Genomic DNA, 26,834 nt, shown 5'->3' with positions numbered 1-26,834 from the left:
CTTGTTTCACTAGATCCTTACCATGTCCCTACTGCCTCCTAGACACTGAGTGTCCACATGAACATGACCACGTCCCTGCCCTCAAGCACCTCACTCTTGAATAGGGAAGATAGCCATTCACATGGAGAAGCTCAGGCCATGGTGTCCCACACTAGGGATGGTCAGGGTAGGCTTCCTGCTGAAAGCTGTGCATTGTCTTAAGGATGAGTTATAGTCAGCCAAGCAAAGTATAAGGAAAGTCATTTCAGGCAGAGAAAGACATAGAGGCTAGAGGCAGCTCAGGGCATTTGAGGATGTGCCAAGTAATCCAGACTGATTATTCTACAGGGTTGTGGTTGGAAAAGTAGCCTGGGATGAAGCAGGAGTAGCTAGTCAGAGGCCAAACTGCAGGTAACTTTGTGATTTAAAAAAATGATCTTGATGCTTTTCCTGATGCCACCAAGAATCTTTTGCCAAATGCCTACTGACCCAAGGGGAACAAGGTAGCTTATTAGGTAGGTGAGGGCTCAGAGTCAGGCATGGCAGCCTAGCTGGGCAATATCCCAATGACAGCACCAATGGCGGAGAGCTACCTTCAAGGGAGGTGGATGACAGAGCTTCCAAGAGGGGGCACAGCTGACAACTGGCCAAACTGTGAGAGCTCTTGCTCCCCTTAGGGGTAAACTGTTCATGTGTCCCTTTGGGCGCCCAGGGGCTAGGGGGCTTAAGGGGCATCTGGGGAATCCAAGTTTAACTTCCCTTTATTTTTCACTTCAATGTAGCATCAAACACGAACTACTGTTCTTGGTCTCCGTAAATAGCACAGAGGTCTCCCCAACTGCTAAGGCTGAAAAGTCCTATGTGCAAACCATTTCTGCCTTTGCTCATGAATGAACATGCTATCTGAGACTGACTGGAAAGGCTTCTAGGTGGCCTGAGAGGTCGCTTCTCTTGTTTGCACAGTTTCTGTCAATCCTTCGGGAGAAAATTAGATTGGTCTGCCAGGGCCAGCTGTTTTCAAAGCCAGGGTGGCTCTAGAATGATTCCATGGGAGCCATTTTACTGGAGACCAGAGAGTCTCAGCATGTGAGAGCTGGAAGAGTCCCTGGGTCCCCTAGTTCTACCATTTTATTTTCTGATGGGGAAACTGAGGCCCAGCTAGGAGAATTGATTTGCCCAAGGTTCTGCAATCAGGTGATAGGATTGTGGAGAGAGATCAGGATTAAAATCTTTGTTTTTACTCTGTGTTCCTAGATGCTTCTGCTAAACAGAATTCTTTTGAAAGTTATTCTCGAACCACTAATGAAAATGGACTTCATTAGAAGAAAACTTTCATGTTCAGGTTGCATGTCAAGATAATACTGTTAGGAAGTACATGGATGGGTTGCTCTTCACCATGACTTCCAGGAGTTTTATTTTATTTTATTTTATTTTGAGACGGAGTCTTGCTCTGTTGCTAGGCTGGAGTGCAGTGGCGTGATCTCGGCTCACTGCAGCCTCTGCCTCCCGGGTTCAAGTGATTCTCCTGCCTCAGCCTCCTGAGTAGCTGGAACTACAGGTGCGCACCACCACGCCCAGCTAATTTTTGTGTTTTTAATAGAGATGGGGTTTCTCCATATTGGTCAGGCTGGTCTCAAACTCTCGATCTCAGGTGATCCGCCCACCTCAGCCTCCCAAAGTGCTGGGATTACACGCATGAGCCACCATGTCCGGCCCCTAGGAGCTTTTAAAACCATGTGTTGAGCTGTTTCTATATTTGTTGAGGAAAAGAGAATTTTTTTTAAGAGCCTAAATGATAAGATTTGGTGATGTTTTGGTGAATGTTCTGGGTTTCTTGTGGCCATGTTTGGCCCCAGTCTCTGGAGATGTTTGCCAGACCTTGTTTGGACTCAGTTAGTTAGAAAGAAATTGTTTGTCTTGCACACAACAGTGTTCAGCTAAGTTTCTTTGCTGTGTTTGCAGGAGCTGGAGGAATTGCAGGGAACACTGGATGGGGGTGTTTCTTCACCAGTGGGCCTTCTGAGGTGCTTCCCAGGGCCAAATACCTTCCACATTCACAAAAGCCATGCAGTCAAAGCCCTGGGCATAACCCGTGCTGGGGCTTGCTTGCCCAGCTGGATGGTGTAGGCCTGGCTAGGACCATGATTGATTAGGCTGTGACCAGGCCTTCGCAAGGAGACAAGGGACCCTCTCCTAAGCTTTCATCTGAGCAAGGCCCTGTGCCCCCACTCCCCAATCCACCCTTTCCCTGTGGGCCTCCTTTCCAATCTTTAAAACTGTGTGCTCCCGGAACCCTGGTTCATGGTAAACATCCCCTCCATATCTTCAACCTCCTCCTCCCCTTTGCTTCCTTGTGCTAAATAATAGGGGTGATCCCCTGAGGCCCCTCCTTCCCATGGTGAACGCATTGCCTTCATACCCCAGAAATCTCTGGGTTCTAAAGCATGCTCCTCACTCCCAGAGCCATTCCCAGACCATAAATCCACCCATGTCTAAAACAAATCTCAATCCTTTGAGGCATATGCCATCTTCCCATTCCATTTTAAAATTCATTCAACAAATTTGTACTGGGCATCATTGTGTGCCAGGCACTTTGCAAGGAGCTGGGGATATAAGGACAAAAATGTCATGGTTCCTGCCAATGGGGGTTTCCTTTCTCGTGGGGGAGACAGACACTAAATAGACAAAGAAATAAACATAAAGAAAAAGAACAGGGTGCTGTGAGCAATAGTAACATGAGGAACAGATTTGGAGGGGTGGGGCTCAGTCTTCTCCAAGGAGGTAACAAATCCAGTTGAGACTTGAAGGACAGGAAGGAGCCACACATGAGAAGAGACTGGGGTGGAGTCTGCAGGGAAGCAAACTGCATGGCAGTCTGGAGAAAGGAGCCTTCATAAATGAGGAATTGGAAAAAGTCCATGAGGTGGTGGAGCAGAGAAATAGGGAAGCCAGAAAGCAAGAAATAGGCTGGAGAGGGAGGCTGGGCACCTGTCATATCTCCAAGACCAGGAGAGGAGCTGGGCTTTTCCTGAGTGCAAGGGGAAGGGGGGACCATTGACCATCTCCTTACTTTCTATAAAGACCTGCTCGCCAGGTGGTATGGAGAGTTTAGGCATCTGATTCATTCTGGCTCCTTATCCCCACCCCAGCCATCCTCCCAAAGGACTGTAGAAACCCTCTACCCCAAAGACTTCCCTCTTCTCTGCTTCAGCCACCCACTCTCAAGGCCACACCTTGGACCTGACCATCACCAGGAGAGGCTCCACCTGCAGCATCCAACACCCACGCCTCCTTCTCTTCCACTGCAACCATACTTCCTTTCCCTCCTGGTCCCTCACTTAGTTCTCCAGGTTTGCTCTTTGACCTCATTAAGATGCTCAGTTCTTGACCTCTCAACTGTCTTCTGTCACCCAGTTTTTAATTCCTCCCCTCTCTGTCTTGGACACCACTAGTCATCATCAGCCACCAACCTTTCCTTGTTCTTGTCTTCATCTCTCTTGTGCCTGTCCTGCAAAGTGCCCATCTTGCACAATTCATTGAACACCTTTCACCTTTTCTGGTGCCTGAGTTGCTGAGGGTAAATGCTGCAGGTGTGTCCCTTTGTGAATTCATGATTTCCAATGCCTCCTAAGCCTGAAATACTGCCTGTTTGAGGTTACCCTGGCCATCTCTTTTTCTCACGCGTGCTTACTCTTCATAGTGGTTATTTCAAATCTTCACAACTCTCTTCTAAACTTCTCTCTTCCTGTCCTCCCACCTGAGTCTCAACAGATGAGTTAGCAGATCATCAGACAGAAAGTCCCTTAACTGCCTGGCACAACACCTACAAATTAACCTGTATTTGTGCTCTTTTTCACCTTCGTCTTTGTTGACCTGTGCTCTGAATCCCAATGTTTCCTCCCTCTGTGGGGAGGTTGCTCCATTGATCATCCATTCACAAGAAGATAGAGTCCACAAATCTTTGTCCTTGCTGTGTCCCCAGTGCCTAAAACAGTACTGAGCACACATGAGATGTTTGAGAAATAGTCGTTGAATAATTTCTCCCTTCCTTCAACCTCTATACCTCTATTAATTCATTACACTTGCATTTAAACCTGCTCAAGGTTTTTTTAAACCATTTAAAACAAAAACAAAACAAAACCACAGTGAAAACCTCTTGACCTGGTGCACCTTTTCCTTGGGCTAGAGTTCTGTGCCTTATCTCCCCTATCCACATGGCCTTGAACGAGCTGCCTCAGCCTTGTCGCCTCTCCATTACCTCCCATCCATGCCTCCATCCCCTGCCACTTGGCTTCACCCTTCCATGGAAATTGCCCTTCCCTTCATAACCTCATTTTTGCCAAGTACAGTGCATACATTTTATGCCGATAGCACCTGTCCCCTTAGCAATGACTGACCTGCTGCCCTCTCCTTTCTTTAGAAAACACTCTTCTCCTGATATCCATGACCACATTCCCTCAGCTCTCTGCTGCTCTGGTCTCTCCTCTCATGTGGTTTCCTCCTCCAGTCCTCTCTTTGCTCCAGTCAGCCAGATTGCTCTGATGCAAATTGGATCATGTCACCCACCTTGAACCCTCTGCCATGACTGTCTTGTCCATGGATGATGTCCAGATTTTTTCCATGTGGTTGTTCAGACTCAGCCTGCTGGGCCTCTGAAGACTCATCTCAGCCATTGTACACTCTGGTCTACTGCAGGATGCGTGGTATTCACTTGCCTCTAGTCAAACATGGGCAAAAACCCATGCCGTTCCCTCTGTTTATATGACCTTCTGCCACTTTGCTCCTAACAGCTCACTTGATTTCTGCACCACAAACCTAACTCAACCCTAAGTGTTTCAGATCTTCTGCTAACCAGGCCTAATCTTAGACTTGGACTGGATTTGCATCCCCTATCTTGTGCCAATTCCCAGTAATATCCCATATTCTCGAGAAGTCATTTATCATTCAAAAAATATGTTCGCCTTCATTTTCTCATCTGATTCTCTCAGCAGCCCTGGGAGATGGGGATATCTGCTGTAATCTCCATTCCACAGACAAGGAGACTGAGGGTCAGGATTTCAGTGACTTGTCCAAGGTCACACAGTGAATAGACACTGGGTCTAGGACTTGAACCCAGGTCCTCTAACTCCTAACCCCAGCTGTGCCCTTGTTCTGCATCCTTTTCCCACACTACCCCATCACCCCCAATGCCAACCTTCCCAGGCAGGCCCTGAGAGGGCCACTTGCCAGCCTTCTCTCGGACACACCTGTTCAAGACAGGCCTGGCAATGAGAATTGTGAGTGAACAGATGGTGGAAACACACCGCAACAAAATCTCCTTGTTCCTTAAAATGAAGTGTTTTCTTTTCCTTGACTCCATTTCCCCAGTGAATGGGGAATCATCTGCTGACATGACTAAAAATAAGTGACTAGGAAGGACAGAGATGAATGAGGCGGAGAGAATGGGGAGAGATGGCAAAGAGGCAGAAGTGGGAGGGAAGTCTTTAGGCTGAAGAAAGACCTTTCAGAGAAGAAAAACTGTGGCTGAGTGGGCCTCCTGCATCCCCACGCCACACAGATCTACGCGGCCTCCTGACTCTTCCAGCCCGTTACTTCCTTCCATCCCTGATTAATAAAACCAGCATCACCGGCCCTGGCATGTTGTGAATTGCAGTGTGGGCTCCATCAAGCCCAACATCTGCTTTTAATCAGTTTTCCATTGCTCCTTTGATTGCAGTTTTGCCCGAGTCTTGTCACAATGGGTCCCCTGATACAGCCACACATCTGGACTGCTTCCGAAGGAGCTGGAATGCCATCAACCTGAAGGTGGTCTTAGCGAGTGGGCTCTATCCTCAGACAAGGTCACAGAGGACTGCTCTTTACAAAGAAGGGAAGGAGGAAGAACTGCCTTGCCTCACTCGGCGGGGCTCTGCACTGGCAGGTGGAGCGAGGTTTCTCCCCATTGTGGGCCGTTCTTAGCTATGTGAGCTCATACACGTTACTAAACCTCTTTGGGTCCCTGTTGCCTCCTCTGCACAAAGATTGGGATTATAGGACTTTACTGTCCTGAAGTCAGGAGAAAGACTTTCCTTTCCAGGGCCATGACTTATCCTACTGTGGTTTGGTGACTATTCATGCTCTATCTTATGGCCTATTCATGCTCTGTCTTATGGCCTATAAATTGGAAGCTGGGATGAAATCAGCAAGTGTGGTAGGCTGAATAATAGCCCACAAATTGCCCACATATTAGTCCTCAGAACCAGGTATTACTTTACATGACAAAAGGGCCCTTGCAGGTGTCATTACATTGAAGATCTTGCCATGGGGAAATTAGCCTAGGTTATCCAGGTGGGCCCAGTGGTATCACAGGGGTCCTTGGAAGAGGGAGACAGGAGGTCAGAGAGAAGGCAAAGTGATGATGTGAGCAGAGATGAGAGACAGGAGTGATGAGCCAAGGAATGAGGGCAACGGGGAGAAGCTGAAAAAGGCAAAGAAACACATTCTCTTCTCAGAACTTCTAGGAAGAAACAGCCCTGCTAATGATGTCTTAACTTTAGCCCAGTTAATCTGATTTCAGGCTTCTGACCTCCAGAACTACAACAGAATACATTTGTGTTGTTTTAAGACATTAAGTTTGTGGTGATTTGTTACAGCAGCAAAAGGAAACTAATATAGTCCGACACATTTTATTCGTAAGTAAAAAGAGCAACATATTATACAGCCCAATTCAAGGCATATAGGGAAGTTCCCATGTCCAAAAGCCACACTCTGGGAGATGCCCCCATTTAAGACATTTCTATGGGCAAGAATAATGATATCCCCATTGAAATACATTTCCCTGCAGCAGCACTGGCCAGTATAAATATGACATAAGCTACACAGATAATTTTGTCTAGTAGCCACATGAAAAAGACTACAAATTAACAGGTGAAATTAATTTTAATATATTTTCTTCAACCCAATATATTCAAAATACTGTCATTTCAACTAGTTGCCAATAAAACAAATTTACTGAGATATTGTACATTTTTCTGGACCAAGTATTTGAAATTGTGTATTTAACATTTACAGTACATCTCAGCTCAGACCAACTGAGGTAGGAGGTGGGACTGGACTCTGGAAGTGGGGCTTGGACACCGGACCAAATTGAGGACTAGCTAAGGCAGGGACAGGGTAGAAGCAGCTTTCCACAAGAAATGCCCATGAGTGTGACATGTCAGTTTACCATTGCCATGGCAACACCCAGGAGTTACTGCCCCTTTCCATAGCAACGACACAAAAGCTATCACCCTTTTCCTAGAAATTCTGCATAATACACCCCTACGTGTAATTAAAAGTAGGTATAAATACGACTGCAAAACTGCCCTGAGCTGCCACTGTCAGCACACCACCTATGGGGTAGCCCTGCTCTGCAGGAGCAATCATGGAGCTGTAACACTGCTGCTTCAAGAAAGCTGTTTTCTTCTCCTCTACCACAGGCTCACCCTTCAATTCTTTCCTGGGTGAAGCCAAGAACCCTCATGGGCTAAGCCCCACTTTGGGGCCCACCTGCCCTGCAACATAGTCACATGGGGCTATGATTTGATCTTAGGTCCAAGCAGCATAGTTCTAAAAGGTTAAGACTATTGGCTCCTAAGAGTTCATCATCAGTTCATCAGACTCTTTCTAACTGACCTTGAGTGGATAAAGGGCCCAGGGAATGTAGCAGCCGTGGAAGCCCTGAGTAAAGTGCAAAGCAGACATGGTTAGGAATGGCTGCCCAGGGTCAAGCCAATAGCCAGTGAGAATCAGGGCTAGAATCCAAGGGCACTGCCTCCCTGGCCAGGCCAAGAAGAGGAGGCTGAGACTTCAGAGCAGTGAAGCTCCCACTGGACACACTGTCTTGTAACTTACTTTTTATCCACTTAGCAATGTATACAGTTAGTAGGCTCCATGTGCTTCAATATCCTTCAAGTACTTAAGCTTAAATGACATCAAACCCATACATTGTGAGATGCTGACACAATCATTTCCTTTAGGCCACTCCATCTTTCTTCACAGCCAGTGAGACTCCGGGACCCCTATCACCTCCCCTAAACTCAATGAAGTGGGATCCAGTCTCCAATTGCTGCCTTCTTGCCTGCCTCTCAGAGGGCCTCATCATTTCAAGGAACTTGCTTCAATCTGGGAGACAGATTGAGTACAAGAGAACTCAGGAACTTGGGGGATATTTTGGAGTTTAAATAAAACACTCAGTGTGAAATGTCTGACCCAGAGCTTGGCGTATAGTGGTGCACCCCAGTCCCGAGAGAACCTGCTAATTCACGGCTGCTAATAAATAGCTGAAGTGACCAGACTTGAGCCTTCCCAGTTCATGCTCAGAACTGGCCCTGCTCTGTCTGGTCCACTGTGTCAGGGGGGACATGCCCCTTCCTGTCTCTGCTTTGCTGCCACCCTGCCCCCGCCTCACGGCTGTGCCTATAGCTCACTGCTTCACCTGCCAACCCAGAGCTCATCCCCTCTCTCCCTTCCTGATTTGCTGTAGCTTGCACTGACTCAGACTGACTACCTGTCCATTGGCTCCTAGAATGTCTCTCATCATCTTTGCCCCTCACCTTGACCCGGGAATACCCAGACATAATAAAGATGATGGTTGACACCTGACTAGTGCTGACACCTATGGGTAGTGTTTTCATGGCTTTGCCTAGATTAGCTCTATGTTGTGGGCATTTGCATGATCCCTGTTTTATGTATAGATGCCCCCAAAGTTCAGAGATGTTAAGTAATTTCTGCAAGGTCACACAGCTGTTGTGAGAGAGTTAGCTTTTGAACCAAGGCAATCTGGCTTCAGAGTCCATCAGCTTACTCACTGCATCAAACTGCCTCTACTCACGTTTTTTCCTGGAGCCTGGTACAGCACCTGGCATACGGTTTGAGCTCCATAAAAGCTGGTTGAATGAAAGCATGGACGAATCACTTTTACGGCCCTGGCTCCAGTGGTCAAGAGACTTCATCAGTGCTTGTTGGGGATTCCCCTACAGGGACAGGACTGGGGAGTGTACTGCTCCACCCTCCAAGATGACAACTTACACCTCATTAAAGCCTTGTTTTGGAGGAATGTCCTAATATATCACAGGGCCTGAGGAGACATAAACAGCCTGAAGGGCTCCCTGGTTGACCTGTGGGCCTTGGACACTGACTTCTTAGTGCCTTGAGCAGTGACACAGGATGGGGGAATGTGCTGCTGCTGTTCCTCCCACTTCTCGCTGGCCAGCTTTCCCCTCATTCAGACCTTGGCATGTTGTTCTGAAGACAGGAGGGAGAACCACCCAGTGAGAAGGACAAGGGCAGTGCTGAGTTTTCTCTCTGAGGGCAGGTGTCAGGGTGGAGATGCGCAGCGCCCAACCACAGCCCAGTCCTAGGTGGAGGTGTGGCGGGAAAGAGAGGGGCAGATGCAGAAAGGCTGGCTTTGGAAATCATCCTGCAGTAGTAGAAGAGGTTCTTGTTTTTAATTATTCCTATAAGATTTTTACAAACACCATCTGATATGATTTTGTGAGGCTTTCTTTGAAAGCCACTTCCAGACAAGCATTCCAGGTGAAGCAGAATTTTTTTTCTGGGACCAAGAAGAATTTTTAAAAACTAAGTACTAGAACCTGCAATGGTTCCCTTTTACCAAATAGGTTAAATTCAGAGCCTTCTGCTGGGCATCCCGAGTCCTCCAGTAATCACTTCTCCATCATCACCACCTGTTATATCCCAGCAAGGTGACTAGGAAAGCCAGAGCCAGGAGGGGCCCCACATTGATGCTGATGAAATCAAGACTCAGAGAGGTTAAGAAATCTACTTAAGGTTGCACAGTTAAGAGCACTGGCTTTGGAGTCAGAGGAACTGACTTTCAACCCTGGCCCTTCCATTTATGAGCCATGTAACCTAGTGCAAGTGACAACCTTGCTAAGCTTTGGCCTCTTCATTTGTAAAATGTGGACAATCACAGCAGCTCCTATAGGGTTGTTGTGGTGGTTAATATTGAGTGTCAACTTGATTGGATTGAAGGATGCAAAGCATTATTCCTGGGTGTGTCTGTGAGGGTGTTGCCAAAGGAGATTAACATTTGAGTCACTCACTGGGAGAGGCAGACCAACCCTCAATCTGGGTGGGCACCATCTAACCAGCTGCCAGTGTGGCCAGAATAAAGCAGGCAGAAGATGGAAGAGCAGGCTTGCTGAGTCTTCCAGCCTTCATCTTTCTACCATTCTGGATGCTTCCTGCCCTAGAACATCAGATTCCAAGTTCCTCAGCTTTTGGACTCTTGGACCTACATCAGTGGTTTGCCAGGGGCTCTTGGGCCTTTGGCAAAAGACTGAAGGATGCACTGTTGGCTCCCCTACTTCGGAGGTTTTGGGGACTCAGACTGATCCACCACTGGCTTCGTTGCTCCTCAACTTGCAGATGGCCTATTATGAGACTTTACCTTGTGATAAACTCCCTTTCACATATACATAGATCCTATTAATTCTGTCCCTCTAGAGAACCTTGACTAATACAGTTGTGGACAATGATTGAGAAAATGCATCTATTTTTCTACAGAGCTGAGCTATGAGTTAGAAAGCTCAGTATCAGTTTACCAAGTGAGAGGCAGAGGCAATATTAGAAACGCGGTCACTCTCCCCCACCCTGTTTGCTTTCCATTGTGCCCCTTTGCCTCCCTGCCATGCCTCTATTCCAGACAGACTGCTCTTCTAATTAGGGACTTCCTCACCTCCACACCTTCGCACAGGCCATCCCCCAGTGTTAGGAAACTCATTTCTTCTCTGCTGGCCGACCAACGTTACAAAAACATTTTTCAAATCACACTGCATATCCTTTATTATTAGCATTCACATCAGGGTCACCTCTATCAAATTCTGTGAAAGATTCTTTTTTATTTTTAAGTTCAGAAATGTGTTTATTTTGGATGCTTTTTATTTGCAAGTCCTAAAATGTGTTTATTTTGGTACTTGTGTTCTTTTGCTATGTTTGGTGAATATATAGTTGGATTTTATGTTCATTTCTAATCATGGTAAAACACACACAGCATAAAATGTATCATCTTAACTATTTTTAAGTGCCACAGTAAAAGATTCTCCTGTAAAGAATTCTTTTATGACCCTACCACATCCCTAAAACTCACACCCTACCTCACCCTGAGCCTTTAGCTCAGAACAGCCCCACCTACCCACATTAAGAAGGAGTTTTAGGCATCTCCCACCTCCACAGTGAACTTCCCAGGCCCTCCAGCCTTGCCCTTTTTTCAGTCCCAATGACACGCTCCATCCCCATGATGGTACAACTTTGGCACAGAGTTGGCCTCTCTGATGGGGTCTTCTTGGATCTGATGCTGAGTTCGCCAAGTCTCTTCACCTGGTCTGACCCAGTAGCATGGGTCACAGTCCCAACCCCTCCTTGATGAGATGATCCCCTTGGCCACTGTGTCTTCAATGTTCTGCCTTCAAAGTCCCTGCCCTTCCAGCCTAAGAGAAGAGACCACATACCATTCCTGATGGTCCAGAAGTCTAGAGTGAGAATCCTGCAAGGAAACCATCTGGCTGACCCTGGCTGATCCTTGGACATGGGCATCTTGGTTTGGCATGGCCCTATCACTCTGACTCCTGCCCACCCCTGTATAACTAAAAGCCACCATTACTGAGGGCTTCCTCTGAGCCAGACACTGTGCTGAGAGTTTTACACACATGGTCTTACTTCATGCTCATGACAACCCAAAGGGGTGGGTATTATTAGCCCCATTATATAACCAGGAACCTGAGGCTCAAAGAAGTGAATGGGTATGTCCATAGATGCCGAGGAGCTGAAAGTCAAGCCCAGTACTGCCTGATTCCAAAGCCAGTGCTCGCAGCCAGAATGGAACTGGCTCTGCTTCGCTCTCTTCAGTCTCCTCACCTCTGTCATCTCCTTGGACACTTCCTTTTCAGTGCATGATCACCAGCCCCCACCCAAGTCAGCTCACTGGCCCTGGACACTGAAGCTGTCAGTTTCCCATCTGGAGACTCCATCTCTAAGACCTCAGATTCCAGGCCAGGGCCACTTCCTCTACTAAAAGGGATGAAGCCACAGAACCAACCTCCAGCTGAAACTAGATTTGCTCTACCTGCAGACAAAAATGAACTTCCAGGTCAAGCTTTTGGCCAAGTCTGACAAAGTACTGTGAAAGCCAGCCTTCCTGAGTGTTCACTCATTCACCAAGCATTCACTGAGAATTCCCCAGGACTGTACCATGTTTGGGACATGGGAATTTGGGCCCCTTTATGCTCAGTCCTTGGAGAGTGTATCTTAGTCCTGAGTACCCAGGCAATCAGAAAGTCTTGGCTTTACCTTGAAATAAGAACGCGAGCCCACTTTGTTCCACGATCTTAACTGAACTACCTATTCCTCATTTAAACATTTCTTTCTGGACTATTTGCATTTATATTTTATATAGTTGCAACACAATGAATAGACAATTTTGTGTTTTGCTTTTATCATTTAGAACAGCCAAATCCAGCCTACTACCTGTTTCTGTAAATAAAGTTTTATTAGAATACAGTCATGTACATTCATTTACATACTATCTATGGTGACTTTCACATTATAAGGTAGAGTTAGATCATTGCTATAGAGACTGTGTGGCCTGCAAGGCCCAAAATATTTACTATCTGGCTCATTACTTAAATAGTTTGCTAACCCTTGATTTAGAGCATTGGAAAAATGTTGAATAGTCTTTCTGGTTACAATAATTAATGGCTACATGATACCCCGTTAGGTGGCCTGTGATTTTTAACTCATCACTTTCCATGTGGTCAGATAAATTTGCTGGTCTGGATAACTGCAATGAAGATTGATGTGGTTTGGCTGTGTTCCCACCCAAATCTCACCTTGAATTGTAATACACTACCTGTCAAGGGTGGGGCCAGGTGGAGATAATTGAATCATGGGAGCAAGTGTTTTCCATGCTGTTCCATTGATAGTGAATAAGTCTCATGAGATCTGATGATTTTATAAAGCGGGGTCTCCTGCATAAACTCTCTCTTGCCTGGCGCCATCTAAGATGTGACTTTGCTTCTCTTTTGCCTTCCGCCATGATTCTGAGGCCTCCCCAGCCACGTGGAACTGTGAGTCAATTAAACCTCTTTCCTTTATAAATTACCCAGTCTTGGGTATGTCTTTATTAGCAGTGTGAGAAGAGACTAATACAAAGATTTTTGTGTGTTTGCTGAATTATTTCCTTAGGAAAAATTTCCACATGGAGTCTTAGGTCAAATCATCTGGCATTTTTGCCGGGGATAATCAAAATTCTGTCCCTGTTGTGTTTGTCTTGGTCCTATTTTATGAATTGACCTTCCTGAGCCTTGGCCAACTGATACCTCCACCTGAATTCAGAATACCTTTGTTGAATTTCTGTTCTAGGGGACCTTTCTGCTCAGTTCACTGAAGTCGCTCTTCCCCACTTGCCTTGAACTGCCCTGCATCTCCCCCGCTCCTCTTCCTCTGCAGCTTGGGTTTGCACCTACTTCGATTCCTCCAGTCCTCCTCTGCCAACCCCACTCCACACAATGGTTCTATTTTCTGTCATTTTCCTGCATATCTCTCATTTGCAATTCCCACACCCACAGGACATCAAGCATCCAGAATAGATCTTTTAGTGTACAACAAAGTGGGGTTCAGGCCAGAACACACACACAGACAATGGGGAAGGGAGGGATGCATCACAGGATTCCTCCCCTCGGCTCTAACATGATGCTGGGCACCCAGGCCCAAGGGCTACTTGTCAAGAGGATTTACCAATCCCTGCCTTTGACCTCGCTGTTGTCCCTGTCTGCAATTCATTTCCACATTTCCAACAGTTTCTGGCTCCTCGAAAACTTTCCATATATTGGCTTCTGATTTACTGCATGCATAGACTATTTCTATGGGAGAGCGGCTAATAAAATAGGAAAAACTCTAAAAAAGGATTTTTGCCGAACACTGCATGCCAATGAGTTTCCTTAATTGCAGCATTAGGAACATAAGCAATTACTTTCATCGAGTTGATCTAACATAGTCATTTGGACCCTGGAAGAAGCCTAATCATTCTGGGAGGCCAGGCCCCTGTGTTAGAAGCTGTTGGCTGAACGATCTCATCCCTCTTAGTGACCGATGAACAAGTTCCTCTCTCAGAAGCCTGGCCTGAAACTAGAGGCTAGAGGGTCTCTGTCTGATGCTTCACTCCTCTGAGACCCTCTCTGCCATGGTCAGCCTGCTGTGCTTAAGAGGGAAAGGCAAGAGGGAGTCAGTATTTAGGGAGTTTATTCATTAGACATATCTCTCTTGTGAGAAGCTTAAATCTCATGCCTTATATTTTCTCCTCGTGGCCCTAATTTTGCCTTCCAGGAAAGAGCTGAGCAAGTCTAATCTTTTTCGTAGCGGCTTTTTGGACATTTAAGGATTAAGATCCTGTCTCCCTCTAATCTTCTCCCTGGCAGCTGAAATATCTCCAATTCCTTTAACCGCTTTGCGTTTGCCATTAGTCCTGGATCTCTTGCCAAAATAGGGCCTTGCTAGAAGTTGCAATACCCGTAATGTAATAACACAGCTAGCATGTATTAAGTGTGCGTTATGCAGCAGGTTCTAAGTGTTTTACATCCGGGAATTCATTTAATCTGCACAGCAATTCTGTGTGGTGAGGGCTGTTACTGTTCCCATTTCACGGATGAGGAAACTGAGCACAGCCCATGATTGTTAAACTGTGAATTGGGTCCTGGTGCTGCTACTCACAAGTTGTGGTGCCTTCATCAAGTTACTTAGCCTCACTTTCTTCAACCATAAATGGGAATGATGAGCTCCATGTCATGGAGATGTGAAGATTCTAAGAGGAAGTGTGTACGAAGTCAGCATAGGTTTTCTTCAGTCCTTTCTGGGGAAGGCTGTCCTTCAGTTTGACATTATCCTTCCCACATAGAAACTCAGAAAATCACACTCTGAATCTTTGGTCTCCTTCCTCTTGCCCAGGGTCACACCACCTCATTGAGTGAACATACCTTTCCTCCCTTTGCCCCATTTAAAACAGTTGGCCCTGAGTAATTGAAGTCCTGCACAATCCAGAGTGAGGATTCTGGGGATTGTGGGCCTATGACATGGGCTGGCTTCTAACATTGGCACTGGTGAGCTGGGGGGACACATCTCTACCATCTGTGATCCATGTACACGTGTGACAGTGAACTACTCCCAGCCTCTTTGCCTCTGTTCTCAGCTCTTTCAGAAGAGGGTGGTTGCTTTGTGGAATGGGGGAAAGCTGCCCAGATAGCTACTTGGTGCGCTTTCCTCTCTGTACATAGCCTGCGTGGATGTGGGTCAAGGGCCCCCGTGCAGCCCTGCCCTCTAAGCCACAGAGGTTTCCAGCCACAGGCAGCTGAAATCTCTCCAAAACCTTGGTTCTTTTTATGTCAGGGCTATAGTCAGTCAAGTTTTCCAAATGAGCAGTTATAGAAATACAAAACAGGCTGCTAATTTAGTAGCTACAGACTTCTTTAAACAAACACTTGAAGCATAAATACAGATGAGAGGATTTTGGAAACACTTGTGGTCACTGGGCCCAGCAAACAAAGGGGAGTTATGGTTTCTTCAGGCTCCAGGGTATGTGCTGGGCTCAGCCACACTGAAGGCTGGGCTTAGTCTTCACCTTTGCTCTGTACTGGGCTGTACATCCTCAGAGGGGAATGTAGCCTCCTTTGAATTTCCTGTCCTTCTTGTCATGTATCTTCCCTTTAAAAGTTTTGTTTTGAAATGATGCTGTTGTAAGAAATAATATGGAGAGATCTGGGATACGCTTTACCCAGTTTCCCCCAAGGGCATCCCCTGTCTTGGATAACTATAGTACAATCTCTCAACCAGGAAACAGATTTGACCGTGGGTACTTTTTGACCCTCTGTAGCTTCCATAGCTTTTCCTTTCTCTTCTAACTTCCCTTGCTTTCTTTCTCTCATTCTTTCTTGCCCTCTTCAGTCAGTCAAGGTTCTCTTACTGGCTGCTTTCCTCTTCCATTTTCTCCTCTTTTTTTACAGTCCTTTCCTCCCGTGTTACTAGGACTAGCGCTCTGTTAAAGCTTCTATTTTAGCTGTGTCCTTGGGGAGAACCCAGAATCGGTCTGCCCTTGCCTTGCTGGGAACCCGCCATCCTTCCCCCAAGATAGCATTCTTACTCTCCCCTCCCTCCACCTTGTGCTGGGATCTTAGCTGGAGAGACACTTCCAGGCCAGCTGCATTCAAGCCCACAAAACTCAAAAAGGATGAGTCGCTCCAGGATTGGGTTTACCCATCTGATTAGTATCAACAGTGCTGACCCAAATGTACCCTATACAATGCTGTCCTGGCTCCCACTGACTACCCTCTGTAGAAGTTATTATAGTTAAGATACTCCTCTCAAAGTTGGGAGACTCTTAGAGCCAACCTGATTCAATTTTCCCTTGTAGTTTGGAAAATTGAGACTCTGAAGCGAAAAGTTTCTCTAGATCCCATAGCCTGTGGCTAGGAAATGGTAAGCTGGGCCAGGACCTGCCCTTCTGACTTCTCTTCCAGTGTCCCTCTCAATCACCAGGAACCACTGCCTTTCCCCAGACAGCAAAGGAGGGGGAAGCCCAAGCCAACAGCATCAGAGGCCTTCTGCGTGCCTGTTGTTTGGGGATAAGTAGGAAGGTCTTGGCCCTGTCTTTTCTCATGCTTTTCTTTGTTCCCTAGAGACAGTGACTTCTGAGATGAGAGCCTGTTAATAGGTGACTCCTCCATTATGCATGGGTCGTTGCCATGGTGATGAAGAGCTCATGTTTGGAGCCAAGACTAATGATCCTAGACTCTTAGAGATTGTGGCCTTGGGTGAGTCACTTTCTTTCCAAGCCACATATTCCTCCTCTTGCAAAAGGAGCATAACAAGACATTCTTCACACGAGTATTGAGATAGGTCAATGGAATAAGGTGCATTGGGTTTAGCTCAGGGATGGAGTCGCAGGAAGTGCACCTAGAACAGCAATGAAGACCATTCAGAAAACCCTCACGGCTGGGAAGCAGCATACACTGCAGCACACATTGTGGGGTCACACTGAGGTAGGAGCAGTGGGGCTGGGGCTTAAAGCTGGACTGGACAGGACTTCCCTGAAAACTTAAGCCTGTGAAAACAGCAGGTAGCCCACACTGCCCACTTCGGAGCATTCTGAACTCCGCTTTCTTTTGATGAAACTTTTTCTCTCCCTAGCTCATTATTGGCTCACATGAGCTCTGCAGGTTAGATATGGAGATAGAAAGTGATGACGCCCTGTGTCTAGGGCATCACCCTGCTCACTCACAGGAAATCTTCCTCACTGATCCTGGTGGCCTCTGACCTGCTGTGCTCCAGGGTCTCTCTCTATACTCTTGTTCTCTCAGAAGTTCCCAACTAAGTGATTCCTAAGTCTGACTGTGCATCAGAACCACCTGCAAAGAAGAAGTGAATCGAATTAAAGGTTTCTGGAGTGAGGTTGTGGTTTCTACATAAAGCTGGAATGAGAGGGAGAGAAGTGAGGGGTCCAGGGTGCAAAATTTAGGGAGGCATCTGCTATCAGGATTGTCCAAATGCAAGTTCTGCCCCTGAGAGTGAGTGCCTCCTTAAATTTTGTGCCCTGGGGGGCTAGCTTGGTCCCTAGTTCTGTCCGTGTCTCTAGACCCAAATTTTAAAAATCTTGCCAGGGATTCTGATGGGTACCCAGGGGATAACACCAACCTGCTGCCTTGTTTGGCCCCTGATCATAACTGCTTTCGGTGCAGGCAGCATTAGTCCTGGTCCTGGGCAAAGAAGCCATGTCCAAGTGCCATGACCAACTCCCATCGTTATTCTCATCTTCTCGGAAACCAAGAAGGAAAATGATCCCAAGTCTCGAGTCTCCTCTTTGACTTTATTTTTCTCAGTTGCTAAACCAAATCAACTCCCTTCACCCCAACTGGCGGTATGGCTCTCTGGGAACTCAGATTGATCTTGCGTGCCTGTTTCCTATTGAGTTGGGGGACCACAGTGCCCGTTCCTGCTTCAATCCCTTCAGTAAGTAGGAGGGAGCATTTCCTAGGCTGGGTCCTAATGGCACCTAATGGTGCCAAAGACCAGGCCCCCCGCCCTCCTGAAGCTAACAGGGTAATGGGGGAGACACCACTAAGTACACATCCATTCCTGTGAACTGTGGGGAGGCCTGCCATGGAGAAGCATAGGGAGCCAGGCCAGTGTAGAGAAAGGCACAACATCCACCAGCCTTAGGGATCCAAGAGCAAAGTCATTCCTGAGAAAGTGACATTGAGCAGAGTTCTCAGGATGGATTTGCTTGGCTGAAGGCAGATGGGAACATCCCAGGTACAAGGAAAAGCACCGACAAAGGCCCTAGACAGGTGAAGACTCAGAGAAGGGAAGGGGACCATCAATGTAGCCACAGAGGCAGATTGAACCCAGACTGCATGAACACCACACCACAGTCTTTCCCTACAAGCATTGGCCAAGTTTTGTGGAACTTTGGGCTGATGAATGATGCCACCTGATTGGCTTTATAAGGACATCAGGCAGCATTGTGCAAATTGATATAAGGGTAGGAAAGGCAGAAGAACAGAAAGCCATGGGCATTGTCTAGGAAAGACAGGATGAGGGCTTGGACCAGGCTATTGGAAGTAAACATGAAGAGAAAGGATGGCAAAAGTCTGCTCAGTCAATTTCTCCAAGCAGTTTTTCCCTCCTCCCCTCAAGGCTGGAATAGTGGCCCCTTCTCTGCTTCTATAGCACCCTTTGCTTTCCTGGATCAGGGCTCCTCTCCCACTGTGTTTGTCTTCCTCAGGATAGAAACTATGTCTTATTTTTAATCCTCACCACCAGTTCCTGCTATGTAGCAGTGCTCAGTCCACATCTAATGTTATAAAGTTTAGGGACTTGGCATGACTGAGGCTTCCCAGCCATCACTTGACAATTCAAATGCCCTCACCTTCTGAGCAGCTTCCAGTACATGGCTTGGAATGGGGGTCAATTGCAGAAAAGGAAATAGTTATTGTAGGATTTTTTTTTTTTTTTTTTTTTTTTTTTTAGATGGAGTCTCACTCTGTCGCCCAGGCTGGAGTGCAGTGGTGCGAACTCAGCTCATTGCAACCTCCGCCTCCTGGGTTCAAGCAATTCTCATACCTCAGCTCCCCAAGTAGCTGGGATTACAAGTGTGCACCACCACGCCCAGCTAATTGTTCTATTTTTAGTAGAGACAGGGTTTCACCATGTTGGCCAGGCTGGTCTCAAACTCCTGACCTCAAGTGATCTGCCCACATCAGCCTCCCAAAGTGCTGGGATTACAGGTGTGAGCCACCATGCCTGGCCTATTTTAGGCTTTTTAAGTGTTTTTCCTGGTGCTCTGTGAGTCTCCTGAGAATGGGACCATAGCTGTTTGTTCACCATGGTACCCTCAGTGCCCAGCACTTTGCCTAGCCCACAGTGGATGCTCAGTGAACACATTGGATGTGATGGGGGGAAAGGCAGGGGTACTGCTTAGGCCATTGCTGGCTGCAAGTGTTAGAAACCCAAGTCAAAATAGGTAGTGGGCATGTGTGATTTGTCTCCACAGCATCCATGTCCCCTTCTTCAATGAATGAATGAATGAATGGACAGCTTCCCTAGCCTTCCTTAAAATGCTGTCTTGCTCTGGGTCAAACCTTCTTGTTCTAGGTCACGAATCCAAGAAAGCCCTTACCTCCCGGGGCCCCACATGGGCATTTGGAGAAAGGGCCCATAGGGCTGTTTCCAATCAGCTGCCTCCTTTATCTTCTTCCATGTGGGGTTCACCTTGGGGTATACAAATAGCAGGCAATTTTCTTGATGCAACTTTTTTTTCATTTTTACAAGAATAGGTCAGAGGAAGGGCCCTGAGGGGAAGGTTGAAGGACCTCGAAGGAAAGAGCTGGCAAACAGTCAGCGAAAGCAGACTTTCCTGAGATTCATTAGTTCCCTGAAGCAGCGGAAAGAATGCAGAGAAGTCTAGTTCTTATCTAAAATAATCCCTGCTTCCCTTCTCCTGAGGATCCTGCCCCCCCTAGGGCAGGGGGAGTGAAGAGGGGAGGGCACGAAGGTGCCATTGTGCTGGCCTATCACCCACTTCACAAACCCATTCCACACACCTTACAATAGCCCTGAGGGAAGGATACTCAACTTACTTTTTTTCAGATAAAGAAAAGGAGGCTCAGAGAGGTTAAGTCACTTGCCTAAGGCCACACAGCTAGTCAGAGAAAGTCACTAGAATGTCAGATATAGGCACCTAGGGAGTGTCACTAGAAGGCCAGATATAGGCACCTCTCTTCCCCACAAGCTCTGAATTAAAGGAACGTGGTAAGTGATCCTACTGGAATAAAAACAAGAGGACAATCACAGTGGGTGGCTATAGCCAAGGGAAGTTCCTCAGAGGAGGCCAGGCTCAAAAGCAATTCTCGTGGAGCAAGGAGCATGATACCGAGGGAGATGAAGAAGGATGTGTGCTGTGTCTTTTGTCCACAAAGCACTTCTGGAGACGGATAGAATCATCCCCATGTTTCAGATGAGAAAATTGAGGCCCAGAGACTCGAGTAATGTGCTCACAGTTGCTTCACTCATGTGTCTGTTGTGCCCATGTGATCCGGGGTCCCTGCCCTCTGGGCTAGGAATGCTCCCACCAGGAACTGTTAGCAATAATCCAAAGCTGGTTGTGATTCCGAGGCAACTCAAGCAGCACAGACAGTGATTTCATCCCCAAAGAGCAAAACATCAGAACAGTTCAGAACAAGACAGGGAGTCAGGCAGTGTGGAGCGTGGCTGCTGTAGGTGGGAGACCAAAGAGCATGGGAGTTTGGAGGCTCTTGGGTGAGTGAGTGTTATGCCCAGAGAGACTCATGACTATTCAGGAGGCGTTGAAGCCTGTTTAGGAGCACTGCCCCGGGTGAGGGAAGAGCAGGGGAGCCGGGGCTGACAAGCACTTGTGAGGAAAGAAGGCGGCCTGGGGGAAAGAGTGCAGAGGGCCAGGCTTGAATGCACGAAGCTGCTCGGGTGAAGACTCAAGGAGCCCTTGCTCTGGTCCAGGCACTGTGCTGGGCTCTGGGATGTGGGAAGCATAAGGCACAGAGCCTTTCTCAGGGGCTCACAGGCCGTGGAAGTTCAGGATGATACCACGTGGAAAGCGCTGCAATGGATGCTCTTCCCAATGTTGTGGAAGCAAAGAGGAATGAGTGTGTGTGTGTGCCATGGCCTTGGGGAGAGGCTTCCAGAGAAGGTGCCGTTGGACAGGGAATGAGAGGATGTGCATGGAGTATGTTAGAGATGCAGGGAACAGACATTTCCCGAAGAGAAAAGACATCATGACTAAAGCAAGTGCATGGTTTTACTGGGTTCTGAATCATAGAACTGTCTGGAAGACGAGGAGTTGGGGTGATGGGTGAAAGACAGGGGTACTGCTTAGGCCATTGTTGGCAGCAAGTGTTGAAAACCCAAGTGAAAATAGGTAGTGGGCATGTGTGCTTTGCCTCCCCAGCATCCATGTCCCCTTCTTCTAGCCACAGCTGGTTCCTTTTGTGTTTGTTTGATTGAAGTGGGGGTGTCTACATCTCCTCTACCCTCAGTCCCTCTGGTCCAGCTGGGACTTTCACAAACAGCTCCAGGCTGAAGCACAGGATTCATGCCTAAGCCAACTGGCAAAACATTTCCCCTTGTGTTGCAAGTTGAATTGTATCACCTAAAAGTTTATATGTTGCAGTGCTAACTCCCTGTCTGTCAGTGTGACTTTATTTGGAAATAGGGGTCTTTGCAGATGTAATTAGGTCATTCTAGAGCAGGGAGGGGTGCTGATGAAAGAACACCATGTGAGATATAGACTCACAAACACAGGGAGAAGGCCACGTAAACACGAAGGCAGAGATCAAGGTGATGCATCTATAAAGCCAAGGAGGGAGGCATGGAAAATATTGTTCCTCACAGCCCTCAGAAGGAACTGCCAACACCTTGATCTTGGACTTTGTCCTCCAGAACTGTGAGACAATACATTTCTGTTGTTGAAGCCACCCAGTCTGTGGTGCTTTGTTACGGAGACCCTGGAGAATGAAAACACCTGATGATACTGACTGGTTCTGTGTTGGGCAGCAGACCTAAGCTGGTTCAACCAGAGTGACACGTAACTTTTGCAGGTGTCACCTGCCATGCCTTTGGCCACTTTCTGTTGGATTGCACCTGAAGTTACAGCAGCTGCCACCATAAGGGCAAGCCTTTGAGAATGGAGGCCACAGAGAGGAAGCATTGCCGAGACGGAGAGAAAGAACCCAGGTCCTAATGATGGTGTTGGCATACCTGCATCAGGCTGCGGCCAGAGCTAGCTCTCCTTCTAGAGTGTGAAGTCATAGAAGCCAACAAGTTAACTTTTTGCATAAGCCAGTTTGGGTAAGTTTTCTCTAATTTTTGACAGAGTTTTGACTTACACAGTTTAATTTAAAAAAAAAGAAAAGAAAAGGGGGGAAAGGATTTCCTAGAGGGAGGCTGAGACTACATACAGAAAAAAAATAAAATAGGAAGGAAAAGCTATAATAATCACAGCAGCTGCAGAAATCTTGGGAACTGTAAGTAGGAATACATTCGGCTGGCACATTCTCTTTTTTTCTCCTCCTTTTTTGAATGGGGTGAGGGGCAGGGGGTTTCCACGTGTGACAGCAGCATAGCAGCGCACTCATAATCACACCAACATGATGTGACAGGCCAAAGTAGTAACTGCCAACTCTGGGATCACACCCTGAGAGTCTCAGTCCAGTTTCCAGAGACAGTTCAGGAAGTCCCAGGGGAGGGTTTTGATTGGCCCACTCAAGATCATCACAATGGCCCATGGAATGGCTCCTCCTTATCTGAGGCCTGGGACCGGCCTACAAGCTGCCATTGGGTCCATTCCAGGTCTGACACGTGATTCTCATTGTAGGAAACAGTAATTCTATGATCTGTTAGGAGAGGTTCAGAAAGAAGAGTTGCATGGTCAAATAGATGTGGGTGACCTTGGATTCCCCAGTTACGTAGCTTGACCTCAGACTTCTCAGAGCCTTTAACGTATTGTGTATGTTGAGGATTTCCAGGGGGCAGGGAATATGTGGGCAACGTTCTGAAACTTAACCGATGATAAAACACCTTTATCCCAGAGTGTCTAAAGGATTATACCTTTTAACGGTAAGATGTGTGTTTTCTTCATGTTTGTTTTCTCCTCTGTATCTAGACTAGTAGATTGCACACAGAAGGCACTCAAAGCAATCCCAGAAGCCCAGTGCTGGAAAGGGCCTCACCATTCAGCTGGCCTGGTGTTCCTTGTATGTGAATGTGTTTATAGCGTCCCCCTACAACTCTCTCTGATATTACCACGTCTACCCTAACTTAGTTGTTTTAGTATCGACATGGTGCCTCCCAGGCAACGCAGTGTCCTGGATGAGAACGGGATCCCTGATGCCTCCATGCTTCTGAGCACTCCCTGGTCTGCAGGGACCATGGGTGGCATCTGAATCCCCAGTGAAATTCCCTGAGCCTCACAGTCCCAGTGGGCCTTGTCTGTCACTGAGTTACAAGCCACGCTCAATCCCTGGAGATGCTGAGTGCTGTTAATGGACACGTGATGCCGGCTAAATAAAAATGATTTTCAACCTCCAGAAAGTATCTCAGCCACTCACAAAGTCATCCACTGTGTCTCATTGTATGCACATCTTGTTAGCTCCACGCTGTTCTTGATCTATAGCATCTCTGCTGCCTGTGCGTTGGGAGGCAGACACATGTCAGAAAATACAGACAGGGAAACTGGAAAATGCCAGTGCCAGCAGGGGCTCCAGTGAGCATCCTGCCCATCCCCCACCTTGTCTTTATTTGTTTTTACTCATGTAAACACTGGCACAGAAAGCTAAAACAACTCGCTTGAAGTCACACAGCAAATAAGTGGCAGTGTTGAAACTTGTTAGTGCTAAGGTCCAGAAAAGAGTTAAATAAATGTTTCCTAAAATGTATTTCTAGAGAGCACTGCTCTTTAGGTACCGTCGAATCCGTGTTGGAAACACTATTTGATATGATGTGCTTGGAGGGGGCACACTGCCTATCAGCGTGGTAGAGGCTCTGAACACCCTGCAGTAAGGGATCCTGTTGCATTCTGTTTAACTAGTGTTTTCCAAATTCATGTGCCCAGGTAACTTGCCCTTCCTTTTCGTAAAAGGCCATCCTAAAGAATTAGTTCCTCAGTACCTATACTTGAAGTAAGAGCCAGCCTTTGGCTTTGTCTGTATAGTTGTGGCATTGTGGAGGGCTGGGGTAAGGGGCCAGGTAGGGCAGGAGTGGAGAGCAGGGAGGAGGCTTGGAGGCCTTAGAGGGCCAGTGGCAAGAAAATCAACACTGGGGAAGCCTGGGCCTGAGCGTTTCCTTGATCAATGGCTTTGCCTGTTTGCAGACGCAGAAGAGTGCCAGGCCAGAGGAGGTGGCTTCAGGGTGGACACTGACACCTGAAGGTGAAATCTAGTGAGTTCCAGGCTACTGTCAAGATCTAGGGGGAAGGGGTGGGGTATCCAAAGGGGATGGGCAAGGTAGGGCTATGACTTCAAGGGGCAAGCAGTTGACATTATGTGGACAGTGATTCTCTATAAAAAGGGGATGGCAGAGCATGGAAACAGGACTGAACTCCCACAAAACAGGGTGGTGGCAACATCAAGGGGGCATGCCCTCTAGGAAGGCAGTGGGGACACTAGGGAGATGTTCCTGCCGTGTCTGAGCACCAGTGCCCTGGGGGACAGAGACATCCCAAGTACCTGGGGTTCTGGGCAGATGTGGAGCAATTGGATGCTCAACTTCTCCTGGGTTACACCTCTGGGGTTATACCCGCATATGGGGCATAATAACCTGCAGGCCCAGTAGAGCTGGCCGCTAGCTTGGAGCAAAGAGGGCTTCCAAACTCCAGGGAGAGGGCAAGGGCAATTAGCCAGTCCATCTGTGCTTCCAGGAGAATGGCAGATTATAGCTGACAGATTCCTGAATACTCATTGTCAACGACTGGAGTAGACCAGTGTCCAGGCTCACATCAGGGCAGGAACCCAGAAATCCGGGTTACAATCCCAACCATGCCACCAAACAGCTCTATTTTCCCATGAAATCAGTTCTTCTTTTTCTGGGTCCCAGTGTCCACATCCTTAAAATGGATTGGCCTCAATTATTTCTTGATTTCCTTCGATAACTTTTAAATTCTCTGGCCATGCAAGTCACCCCTCAACTGATCTTCTGTCTGCTTGTGTTACAGGTTCCACACATCACTGTTTCCTTCTTCTTTTGTAGATCTAAAATGAGACTCTCACCCTAGAATTATAAAAGAGAAAAATGTTTACAGGAAGGCGCATTTAAGAAAATTTTCAAGGAAGGTACATTTGAGAAATACAGCTTGCCTGAGGAAGCAAAATTGATAATACCTTGTGATTCAGCCACACTTGGCTTGAGCTCAGCAAGTCCTGATGCCTCCCTGGGCATCAGCTTTCCCATGAGCAACCATACAAGGTAATTGGAAACGTCAAGGAAGACAATGGGCGTGGAAGTGATTTATAAAGCATATACCCTATAGTGTGCTGTGCACATGGAACGGCGTTGGAGATGAGAGAATGGTGATGAAGATGATAAAATTGCTGGATTTTTAGGTTAAAAGTTGTGATAAACAGACAAGTGGGGTTATTAAAGGCAAAATGCTACTTTCTCTATTTAATACCTGTCCTGGGGCTATTGCTGCTGGAAATCAAAGCAATACTACTGTCCCACCCCCCCTTGCAAGAAGGAATCAAGGAAGGGGTTAAGATTATCCTGATGTCAGGTAAGTCCTCTCTTATTCCTCAGGCAGCAGTGAGTGAATCAAGGATTTTCCTGGGAGTCAGGGTTCCCCAGGAAAATTAACCAGGATATTGACTCACTTCACTCCAGTAACAAAGGCAACCCTGTTGATAAAAGACGGAGCCTTGGGGTCTAGTCTTCTCAATCTTATGCACTCTGTTGCTGGCCCACAGAGGCTCTACATCTTACCTTCTCCCTCTCCTCCTCCTCCTCCAAATCAAAACCTCTTGGAGCTCAGTGAGTGGTTGGATTAGGAGGAAAAGGACCAGAAGGCAGTTCAAAAATGGCACTGGACTGACTGCAGTTCTGATCCTAGCTCTGCCACCAAAGAACTCCAGGACCTTGAGAAAGCCACAGTCTTTTTCTGAATCAGTGTTTTCATCTATAAAACACAGGATTCAGCCCTAGGGACACTATCAACTCCACATTCCAGGATTAGGATGAGGAATGAGGAGAGACATTACACCACACCCATAATATTGATCTGAGTTCAGAGAGCTTGAGATGGAAGGACACATTGCAGACACACCAGCAACATGAAGAGAATGGGGAAGGGGCAAATGAGGAAATGCAGCTGGAGCTGGGGAGGAGATATTTATGCTTTTCAAGAGGCAGACCCTCAGCCTCAGGACAATCCCCTAGGAACTGGGCAACCAGGGAAATGGGAAAATAATAACAGTAGCTAGCATTAACTGAGCACCAAGTTCGACATCCATCTTTCCAGTCCCTCTCCCTGTGAGTTTTCAGAATTTGTATCTAGATATTCATCACCTCTTTCTTCTCTCCTGGGCATACTTGTATGGTACTGCCCATAGCTAAACACTATTTCAGTTGGAGTCTAAACCATCCTGACTGTCAGATTGCTATGTTTCTATACCTGGACACTTTACTATTGACTTAGCCTCAAATTGTGTTAGTATCTTTTTTGTTGTTGTTGAGATGGAGTCTCACTCTGTTGCCCAGGCTGGAGTGCAGTAGTGCAATCTCAGTTCTCTGCAACCTCCACCTCCCAG

General features: G+C 47.1%; 1 protein-coding gene and 1 long non-coding RNA gene across 2 annotated transcripts in view; one reads left to right on the top strand and one right to left on the bottom strand.

Moving 5' to 3' along the window:
• ASIC2 (acid sensing ion channel subunit 2) overlaps positions 1-26,834 on the bottom strand; it is a 1,141,493-nt gene that overhangs the window by 464,982 nt on the left and 649,677 nt on the right. The window lies entirely within an intron of this gene.
• Positions 22,829-25,763, top strand: LOC107969198 (uncharacterized). The gene is made up of 3 exons (XR_001710864.3): positions 22,829-23,154; positions 24,407-24,474; positions 25,247-25,763. It is a non-coding gene; the product is annotated as an uncharacterized LOC107969198 (long non-coding RNA).

Source organism: Pan troglodytes, chromosome 19, assembly GCF_028858775.2.
Source record: "Pan troglodytes isolate AG18354 chromosome 19, NHGRI_mPanTro3-v2.0_pri, whole genome shotgun sequence".
Classification (NCBI taxonomy): domain Eukaryota; kingdom Metazoa; phylum Chordata; class Mammalia; order Primates; family Hominidae; genus Pan; species Pan troglodytes.
This window is presented reverse-complemented; position numbering and strand designations above follow the sequence as displayed.